Consider the following 9,344-nt stretch of genomic DNA (forward strand, 5'->3'; position numbering starts at 1 on the left):
AATGCATGGTTATACAGAGAGAGGTGGCAGCAGATATTGTTATCTGTTGAATTGTGTTCTCCCCCAAATTCATATGTTGTTGTTGGAACCCCAGGTACTTTAGAATGTGACCTTATTTGGAAATAGGATTGTTGAAAATATAATTAGTTACATTAAGGTGAGGTCATACTTGGAATAGGGTCTCTATTCTAATATGACTTGTAGCCTTATAAGAAGAGGAAAGTGGATAGGGACACTATGTTAAGATGAAGGCAGCCATCAAGGTGATGCTTCTATAAGTCAAGGAACAACAAAGATTGCCAGCTGCGAGGGAGGCATGGAACAGATGCTCCCTGACGGCTTTCAGAAGGAACGAACCCTGTCACCACCTTGATCTGGGACTTCTAGACTCCAGACCTGTGAGACGGTAAATTTCTGTTGGTTAAGCCAGTTTGTGGCACTTTGTCATGGCAGCCCTACAAACTAATAATAGGTGTTAGAGGTGACAAACCCATAGGCTACAGGATCTATGAGGTAAGCAAAACCATGTACAAGCAGAAGCCATAAAAAAAGAAGAGGTGGTAAGGTAGTGGCTTGGAAATGGGAGGGCCTGCCAAAGCAGAACTGAGTCTCTACTGGCTGAGTATGGAGGTAGGAGTCCCCAGATTTCAGCTACTGAAGGGGGAAATGCGGTGACCTAATAAACTGGGGGTAGGTCAAGTTCCGAATCGCCTTCTGGTCTCTAAAATGTTCCAGTTAGAGATCTATATGATATTGTCTTCTGTTTGTAGTAAGAGGCCTTGTGATTTAGTTTTTAACTTTGAGGTTTGGTTATAAAATCATGACTAAGTATATTCTTTCCATGAACTTCCTGTATTAGTTATCTATTGTTTTGTAATAAGTTACCCCCAAACAGCAAACACTTATGACATCACAGTTTGTGAGGGTTAAGAAGCTGGTTGCACCTTAGCCAGGTGCATCTGTCTCGAGGTCTCTCATGAAGCTACCACTCACATATTGTGTTCAGGGCTATGGTCTTATCTGAAGGCTCCTCTGGGGGAAATATGATTTTAAGGCGATGGTGTTGTTGTTCGTAGGATTTAGTTCCTCCACGCCATTGCACTGAAAGCCTCAGTTCTTCTCTGGTTGTTGGCTGTGGAACTCTGTCAATTCCTTGACAAATGGGTCTCTCCATCTATTGGCTCTTATTGCAGCTGGCTTCGTGAGAGCAAGGGCAAGAGGGCATTACATGATGGGAGTCACAGTCATTTTGTAACCTAATTTCAGAAGTAACATTCCATCGCTTGAGACATATTCTGTTCAGTAGAAACAAGTCACTAGATCCAGCACACACTCCATGTGCTTTATGTAAGGGTGTGAATGCCCTTAAGGTGGAGATCATTGGGATCCAAGTCAGAAGTGCCTTACTCCCATTTACTAGAAGGCAAATGAGGTAGATAATCTCATTGCAAACCAAGAAGCCCAACTGATTGGGAATCCAGGTAAGAAGTTTCCTGATGAATATTTCAAAAAGGCCAGGTAAGGAAAGAGCCAAAATGTGATCACTGGATTTGGCAGCATCAGTATTAGTGGCAGCTCAGAGCAGAATGGAGTAGGGAAAATAGATGGTGGTGGGATGAGAATGACCAGGAGTGATAAGGTGGACACAGTACGCGTTATTTATGTTTAAGATGGGTGGTGTTTTCATTTTCTTTTGATGCTGTGATACACCACTGCCAAGTTAGTGGTTTAAAACAACACAAATTGATTATCTTCGGTTCTAGAGGTCAACATCCTAAAAGCAAGGTGTTGGCAGAACTGCCTTCCTTCTGGGGTCTCTGCAGCATAATCTATTTCATCGCTTTTTCCATCTCAGAGGCTGCCTGCATTTCTTGGCTTGGAGCCCCTTCCTCCATCTTCAAGGCCAACAGTGTTGCACCTTCAAATGTCTTTCTCTCTGACTTCTGCTTTTATCATTACATCTCCTTTTCTGAAGCCAACCCCCCTGCCTCTTACGGGACCATTGTGATAGACTGGGTTCACCTGGGAAATCCAGGATAACCTCTCCACCTCAAATTCCTTAATTTAATCACATTTCAAAATCCCTTTTGCCATAGAAGGTATCATATTCTGGAGGTTAGAATGTAGACCTCTTGGGAGATTATTACTTTTTGGCTAGAGTAGGAAAAAAGAAGATAATATCTGGGAGTTTGGAGTTCAGGAGAAGTATTTTGTACACTGGGTAAAGTTTTTCCTTTCATCTTATAATGCACTCTCTGGATACACAGATGAACAATTCAGACTCTCCTGTTGATTGACTCACAGAACTTGTAAGAGTCCAAAAAATGTTGAATGGAACTAAAAGATGTCTTAATCTCCTTATCTTTTTAAAATATTCTTAATGTTAGTGTTAAAATGTGTAGTCCTGTTTGGTGATTGATTATGAGAGCAGACTTCTAAAATGAATATTTGTTCTCCTTTCTGTCCAGTGAGTAACTGACTTTGAATATTTTGCCTAGGTATTTGGGATCTATGTATTTTAAATCAATACACGGAATTGCCAAATTCAGTTCATATGACTATAGATAGTAGGGCATTAATAGAAAATGAAAATATTATTTACATAACTTTAAATCTGGATGTTGTTAGGCAATAAAATTGTCTTTGGATATTATTATCTATTTATAAGGAAATTGCCCCCCCCCACTATTGTTTAGGTGGCATCTCTAGTGGAGATTCTCATTTCTATGGCTTAATTTCTTGTCAACAAGTGTCTCCTTCCACGGTTCCTTTAGAACAGGCTCCATCTTGTTTGAAATTCCCACCACAATAGCCTGCTTCTGAGAACTGGTCACATCTCATCACTGTATCTTTTCAGCCTGTGGTGTTGTGGCTGCTTTTTGCTGTTGTTAATCTCTGAGTTGTCTCACAGTCCCCTGTTTGGCTTTTTGGCTCTTCCAACACCTCTATCTCTAATTCCACGTACTAAATGTTCTTTATTGAATTACACAGCACAGGCAATTTTCCTGACTCAAGTGTGACTGCAGCAATATCAGGGTCTCATCTCTCCCTTCTTCCCCAAGAAGGCATATGATCTGTAGCACTTCAGTGTTTCTGTGAGGGATACACAAAACATGCTTACAAAGTAAAGAAACTGAAGTTTTTGTACTGGATGGAAGAGAAAAGTTACATGTACTTAATGTCCACATGCTGAATTTAGCATGTGTCCAGGACTTCCATCTGAATTTCTATTTTTGTTCACATCATTAATCTAAGGCTCTCTCAACTCTCAATCAGAGGTGGTTTTCAAACTTTGGTTTTGAATGTGTTTCTGCATCTTGTACAATGATGCAGCACTTACCTTAGAGTTGAAACAAAAACCAAGTTACCACCACCATCTAAAAAATAATTGTATTTTTCTGTTCTTCCTTGGCTCCAAAGAGGGCTAATTGTAAATAATAAATTCTCTCAAGGAAACACAGGGTCTCTGGGCTAAAGGATCTACGGACAGGAAAGGAAAGAGAACAAAGAAGGGACCCCGTCTAGAAGCTGGGCCTGAACAAGGCATGATAATAAGACATTATCTCTCCTTAGCACCCCCTCCTTGGCTTCGTCTGGAAACCCTATATTTTCTCAGTCACACTTCAGCTTGTGGGCTTTCAGCAGTTGGCAGCTCTCCAGTTTAGCACTTCATTTCACACAACAGCTCTAATTTTCAAATATTGACTTGAGGACTTAGTCTCCCTGGTGCCAGCTCAATTCCTAAACATTATTGCATTTAAAGCTTTGATTATGATGATGTACTACTGGGGGTTCCAGTTATCAGACTAAATTCATCTTTATGGAATTTCAGCGAAGGTACCACACCTGTATGTAGTCTTATATACAGGATACTAAATCCATTTTTAAGTGTGCATTATGCAAAGATTTATATTTAAAATGTATTTGAATTACACACATTACATATCAAGGATGATAAATGTTATGGAACTGGATACAGTGTAAATAACATTGTGTGCTGCCCATTTTGGATATGCAAAATAGTCTGCTTTTACTATTTTAGAGGCCAAGGCATTTTCCCTATATTGACATCAGAAGGCATGCTCTGTATTTGTTCAGGGCCCTTGAAGATACAGTGCATGGCAAAAGGAAAATAAGATTAATATTTATGAGTTGGTAATTGTTTTTGTTCTAAGAAAGAATGCTATATCCACATTTCTTAAATGTGAAAAAATATGATAATTACCATGGAGAACATGACATTTTAATAAAATGTTCAGAATACAATGATAAAAATAGATACTAGACTTTTTATGTCCAAGAATTAAGGAAATCAAAGAGAGTTTATTGAGAAACAGTTTGTGTAGACTACAATTCAACTAAGTAACTGTGGTTTCTTTTAACTTTCTCACTTTGGTTTGATAGTCTTGAGAATAAATAATTGAAGAGATAAAACAGACTGATAATACAATGGATTAATTAATATTGACCATATATTTGATTAAAAAATGAGGTGAACAAGGATGAGTGAAGGGCATTCAGAGCAGTTGAAGCCTTATGCACAAAATTTAAAAAATGTGGGTCAGAATTTCCACTTCAGAGATTATAGTAGATCCCTTACTACTGGAGGGAAGACTTCCAGGGGAAGAACAGCAGAGAATGAGGCAAGTGTGAGAGGCTGGGTCCCTGAGCCAAGGATTTCCAGTCCTGTGTTCAGAAGCTGTGCCTTTATCCAGAGACAGATGGGAGCTATAAGCATGTTTTTTTGTTTGTTTGTTTGTTTTCTGAAAGGTTCACTGGGCTAACTCTGTCACATTGGTAGAACTTGGGAAAATGGGTTGAAAGATAGAGAATGTGAACAAAACTGTTTAGAAGCTGCTACAATAACACAGGGAGAACTGATGAGGACTGAATTAGGAGACTGAAGGTGTGAATGAGGATGTGAGGGTGAGATTTCATAAATATTTAAGAATGAAATTGATTAAGATGATTTATGTTCCTCTTAATAGCCCTCCAAATATAACTAGTTTTAATTCATATCAGTAGAAGCAAAACATGGATTAAGTTGTGTAGGCAATAGTTAAATATCTTTCAATAATTTATTTGGGTTTAATCAGAAAACATTTAATTAACATGTTTAATACAATTATCATCAGAAAATAATTAACAGAATTTCAGTCCTATCTCTTCTACCTATGCATGAGTTTTATCTATAAACTAGAGGCCCGGTGCACAAAATTCATGCAGGGGGTCAGGGAGGGAGTCCCCCAGTCCAGTCTGCACCCTCTCTAATCTGAGACCCCTCAGGGAATGTCCGACTGCAGGTTTGTGCCCAGGCTTTTAACAGATGACTGATCCATTGTTGTTTCTTTCTTTTCATGCTTAAAACCATTGGAATTAGTAGGTATTCAAAGTGTGTATACATTTTGGGGGAACACCCTGTATATCTCTAGTCAGCGGTGAAAGGAACCAACAGCAGATTTGGAACCCCCAGAGAGGGAACCTCACTCACTCCCCGTATGTCTCCCCACTGCACTCCCTGCATGTCTCCCTCAGTGGCCAGCCTGGCTTGGCTTCCTTCATCACCCCAGAGGCTTGGCTTGGGTGGCAGCCTCGGAGCCGAATGGAACGGGCAGGAGGCTTGGCTTCCTTTGTTGCCCCAGAGCCAGCCGGAGTGGGCTTCCTTCATCGCCAAGCCTCCCGCCCGCTCCACCAGCTCTGTGGCTCCAGCCAGCACTGCCATCTTTGTGGCTATGGGCGCCACCATCTTTGTTGCGGAGTGATGGTTAATTGGCATATTACCTTTTATTAGTATAGATCTAACAGATAATCATTCAGTCTTGATTTGATTCTTTAAATGACTATCCCTCTCTCTATAGGCAACCCTTCTATGATGGTACAGCCAATGGTTTGTCATTTCTCTCTTAAATTAATCAGAAATTTACCTTCCTGAAACTCCTACCCATTGGTCCTTCTTCTTTATTCTGTGATACTAGAAAAGAGTCTAAATTCCATTTTATTTGGCTGAACTTCAGACATTTAAAAATAGTTATAATTTCCCCATTAAATTTTCTTTAGCTTATTCACATTTCCTTTATTTTTTGCATCTTCAAACTCTTTTCAACAAAGGTGATCCTTCCTTGATGTCAATACCCCTCTAATGATATGGTGCTCAGAATTCTACAGTATTTCAGATGTGGTCAGATCAGCACATGTTGGGATCCCCAGTCAATAGAGTAGAATTCATGTCTCAAAGCCTTATCTACTTGTTCTCTAAGTCAGTTACTGTTACAGTATTTCTTCTTTATCACCTTCATATTTCTATCAAACAGACCCCAACCCCTTCAAGATTTCATAGGATTCTTATTAAGAATGGGAGAACTGGTCTTCTTATTAGGAGTATTTTATTTTTATTAGTTTAAAAATGATGCCAAGTCTTTGCAAAATAGAAAAGAAATGTATTATCACAAAATCTTGACTCCTACCAACTGCAGTAAGTGGCTCCTCATGGAGCAATGAAATTAGAATTGGGACCAGGGAATTCAATTGTAGAGAGGGCAAAAGAAAGTTCAGTTAATCCCAAAATATATGGCTCCAGAGGTGGTAACTGTCTTACTCAAAGGCCTATCAACAACTAAGCAATTTGTTCTTTGATACATACACCTTTCATTTATCATAGGCTTTTCCTTCATTCATTCTTGTTTAGCCAGCACATAACTGATTCCCTCTTCCCGCTAACCATTCACTCAGTTTTATTGTTTCATTCTGAACTCTCTCCAAGTTGTCATCATATTTCTCTTAACCAAATGTCCCCAAACTGTTATAAAAATAATCAGAAAGGAATATCTGATAATTTTTTGATGAAAAGTGTTAATATTAAATACTCCCAGAGCTACATTACTTTTTACTCTGCACATGACCTTCAAAAACTTGAGTTCCTACTCTAAAGGAGTTTCCATTCCAGTAGGTGAAGTACAAAAAGATGTGTGCTGGTGATGATCACACCCCCATGTCTTTTCTAAGCCATACTAAAATAATTTTCCAAGTTAGCAATATTGATTTGTTTTTTCTTGAATAGCCCTATTAATATGAGGAGTGTACTGGGGGGAGTAGTAGATTAACCATGGCACATAGGCTGGTCCCCTTGAACTGGGCACCGAAGATTTAACAGTGTTGTCCTGGGTTGTTGCTGTCTGGAGGTTGTTTGGTGATCTGACTTAGAAACTAAGATGGCATTACCCCATGCAACATGGGTTTTAAGTTCAGAAAGAATTTTTGGAAAAATATTCTCTTCAAGTGACATTACAGCTACCCACCACCCATCACAGTACCAAATGGCACAGATTGTGCAAGTAGAACTGGCCACCAGAAAGAACCTAGGCATGATACACTCAGGTTAGAGAGAGCACTGCAGCATTTTGCAGAACATACTAGAAGAAAGGCAAGCCTATCATAGGAAACAGTGATGAAAGACTTTCTTTTCAAAGCTTTCCTTTGAGCAACTGCTTGAGAGAAATCAAAATTCAATAATATGCATCCACAAGCCAGAAACAGACCTCAGAGAACACACGGTGACACTCTTAAGAAAACACAGAGCATCCTGAATCTGAATCCTTCTCTTTCTGCTTAATGACTTAAATGTCTCTAATAAAACTGATGTTATCACAATTTCCCATCCTTCCCAGGGTACTATAATTAGGTATCTAGAACAGGGTTTTTCAGCCTTGGCATTATTGACAAATTGGGACTAATTCTTCATTGTGGGGCTTGTCTGATGCACCCTTACAACTCTGGGTAAGTTACTTACATTCACTCAAACTCAGTTTTCTCATCTGTAAGATGGGGATGATAATAAGACTTACCTTATAGGACTGCTGTGAGGATTAAAGATGCTATATGAAAATCAATTAGCAAAATACCTAACATGTAGCAAGCCCAGAATATATCTTGGCTATTTTTCAGTTGGTTTCTATGTAGTTTATATTACAGAATGAGGGTTCAATATTTTTCCACATCTTCTTTGGTCAATTTTTCCAATCAGAGACCCCTTTCAAATATTGTTAAAATTGAAACATGAATCTTATGGGATCTATGTGATTTTTCTATTCAATATTTTTGGCCCAGGAGAAGAAAAATCAGGGAAGATGACCCAGGTAAGACAAATTGCCATCATATGAGGCTTATTCCATTTCAGTATACATTATTTAACTCAAGATTGAATGAAAAGCAGATAGAAGTCTGAGTGAAGAACAAGGAAGAATGATGGTTGTTCTAAAAGTTTCTTTATAGAGTATCTGTTCTAGATTATAAATCCTAGAGGATAAATATAAGAGTCTGTGAGGAATTCTGTACCAGCTTTGATTAGCTTTTTGATTATAATGAATGTGTGGGTTTGGGTTGAAGAAAATACCCTATGATTTTATTTGTTTTCTTTAAAATTCATTCCAGTAACTTTTGTTGAACTTGTTCAGCCTGTTAAGTTTGTTTCTAGAATAAATTTGAGTTAAATAGTAAGTTCACGCAGGTTTGTGTTTTTTGAGTTTTTAAATTTGTCATCAGATCTTTTTTACCACTTCTCATCTCCACACATAAACACCTAGAGTCTCCAAGGCTGCCAGTAATTTCTTCCCTCTGAGGTTCATCAACATACAAAAAGAAAACACCTAATTAGAATAAGTAATTAATAGACTATATTAGCCAGAAAATTAATTCAAAATAGCTGGGAAATAAAAGGTTATAGTGGTTTAATGTGTGATTGGAGCCCTGCTCAGGAAAACAACAACAACAACAACAACAACAAACAAAAAACAAACAAAAAAACCCCACAAAGACTAGAGGAGAATCTGTGATCATGATAAATTTATCCATTTAGGAGTAATCTGGGACTTTAGAATAAGATTAATAGACTATATTAGCCAGAAAATTAATTCAAAATAGCTGGGAAATAAAAGGTTATAGTGGTTTAATGTGTGATTGGAGCCCTGCTCAGGAAAACAACAACAACAACAACAACAACACACAAAAAACAAACAAAAAAACCCCACAAAGACTAGAGGAGAATCTGTGATCATGATAAATTTATCCATTTAGGAGTAATCTGGGACATGCTATGAAGATCAGTTTAGGTCACATTAGGGTCTTAACTAAAGATATTAACAGTATCATAAACAGAGCATCAATTAAATTGTGAAGGGTATTAATAGGGGGGATAATATGAAAACAAGAGAAGATAAAAAAAATGGGGCACAGGACTTGTGAAAATAGCAATACCAAGAAATAAAGAAGGTCAAAATGGGAAGATGAAGTCTAATATATTTGGAGGCAAGTTCATTTTAAACCCCTTTATTTAACTCAATCACATTCAT

Source organism: Myotis davidii, unplaced genomic scaffold, assembly GCF_000327345.1.
Source record: "Myotis davidii unplaced genomic scaffold, ASM32734v1 scaffold268, whole genome shotgun sequence".
NCBI classification, from domain to species: domain Eukaryota; kingdom Metazoa; phylum Chordata; class Mammalia; order Chiroptera; family Vespertilionidae; genus Myotis; species Myotis davidii.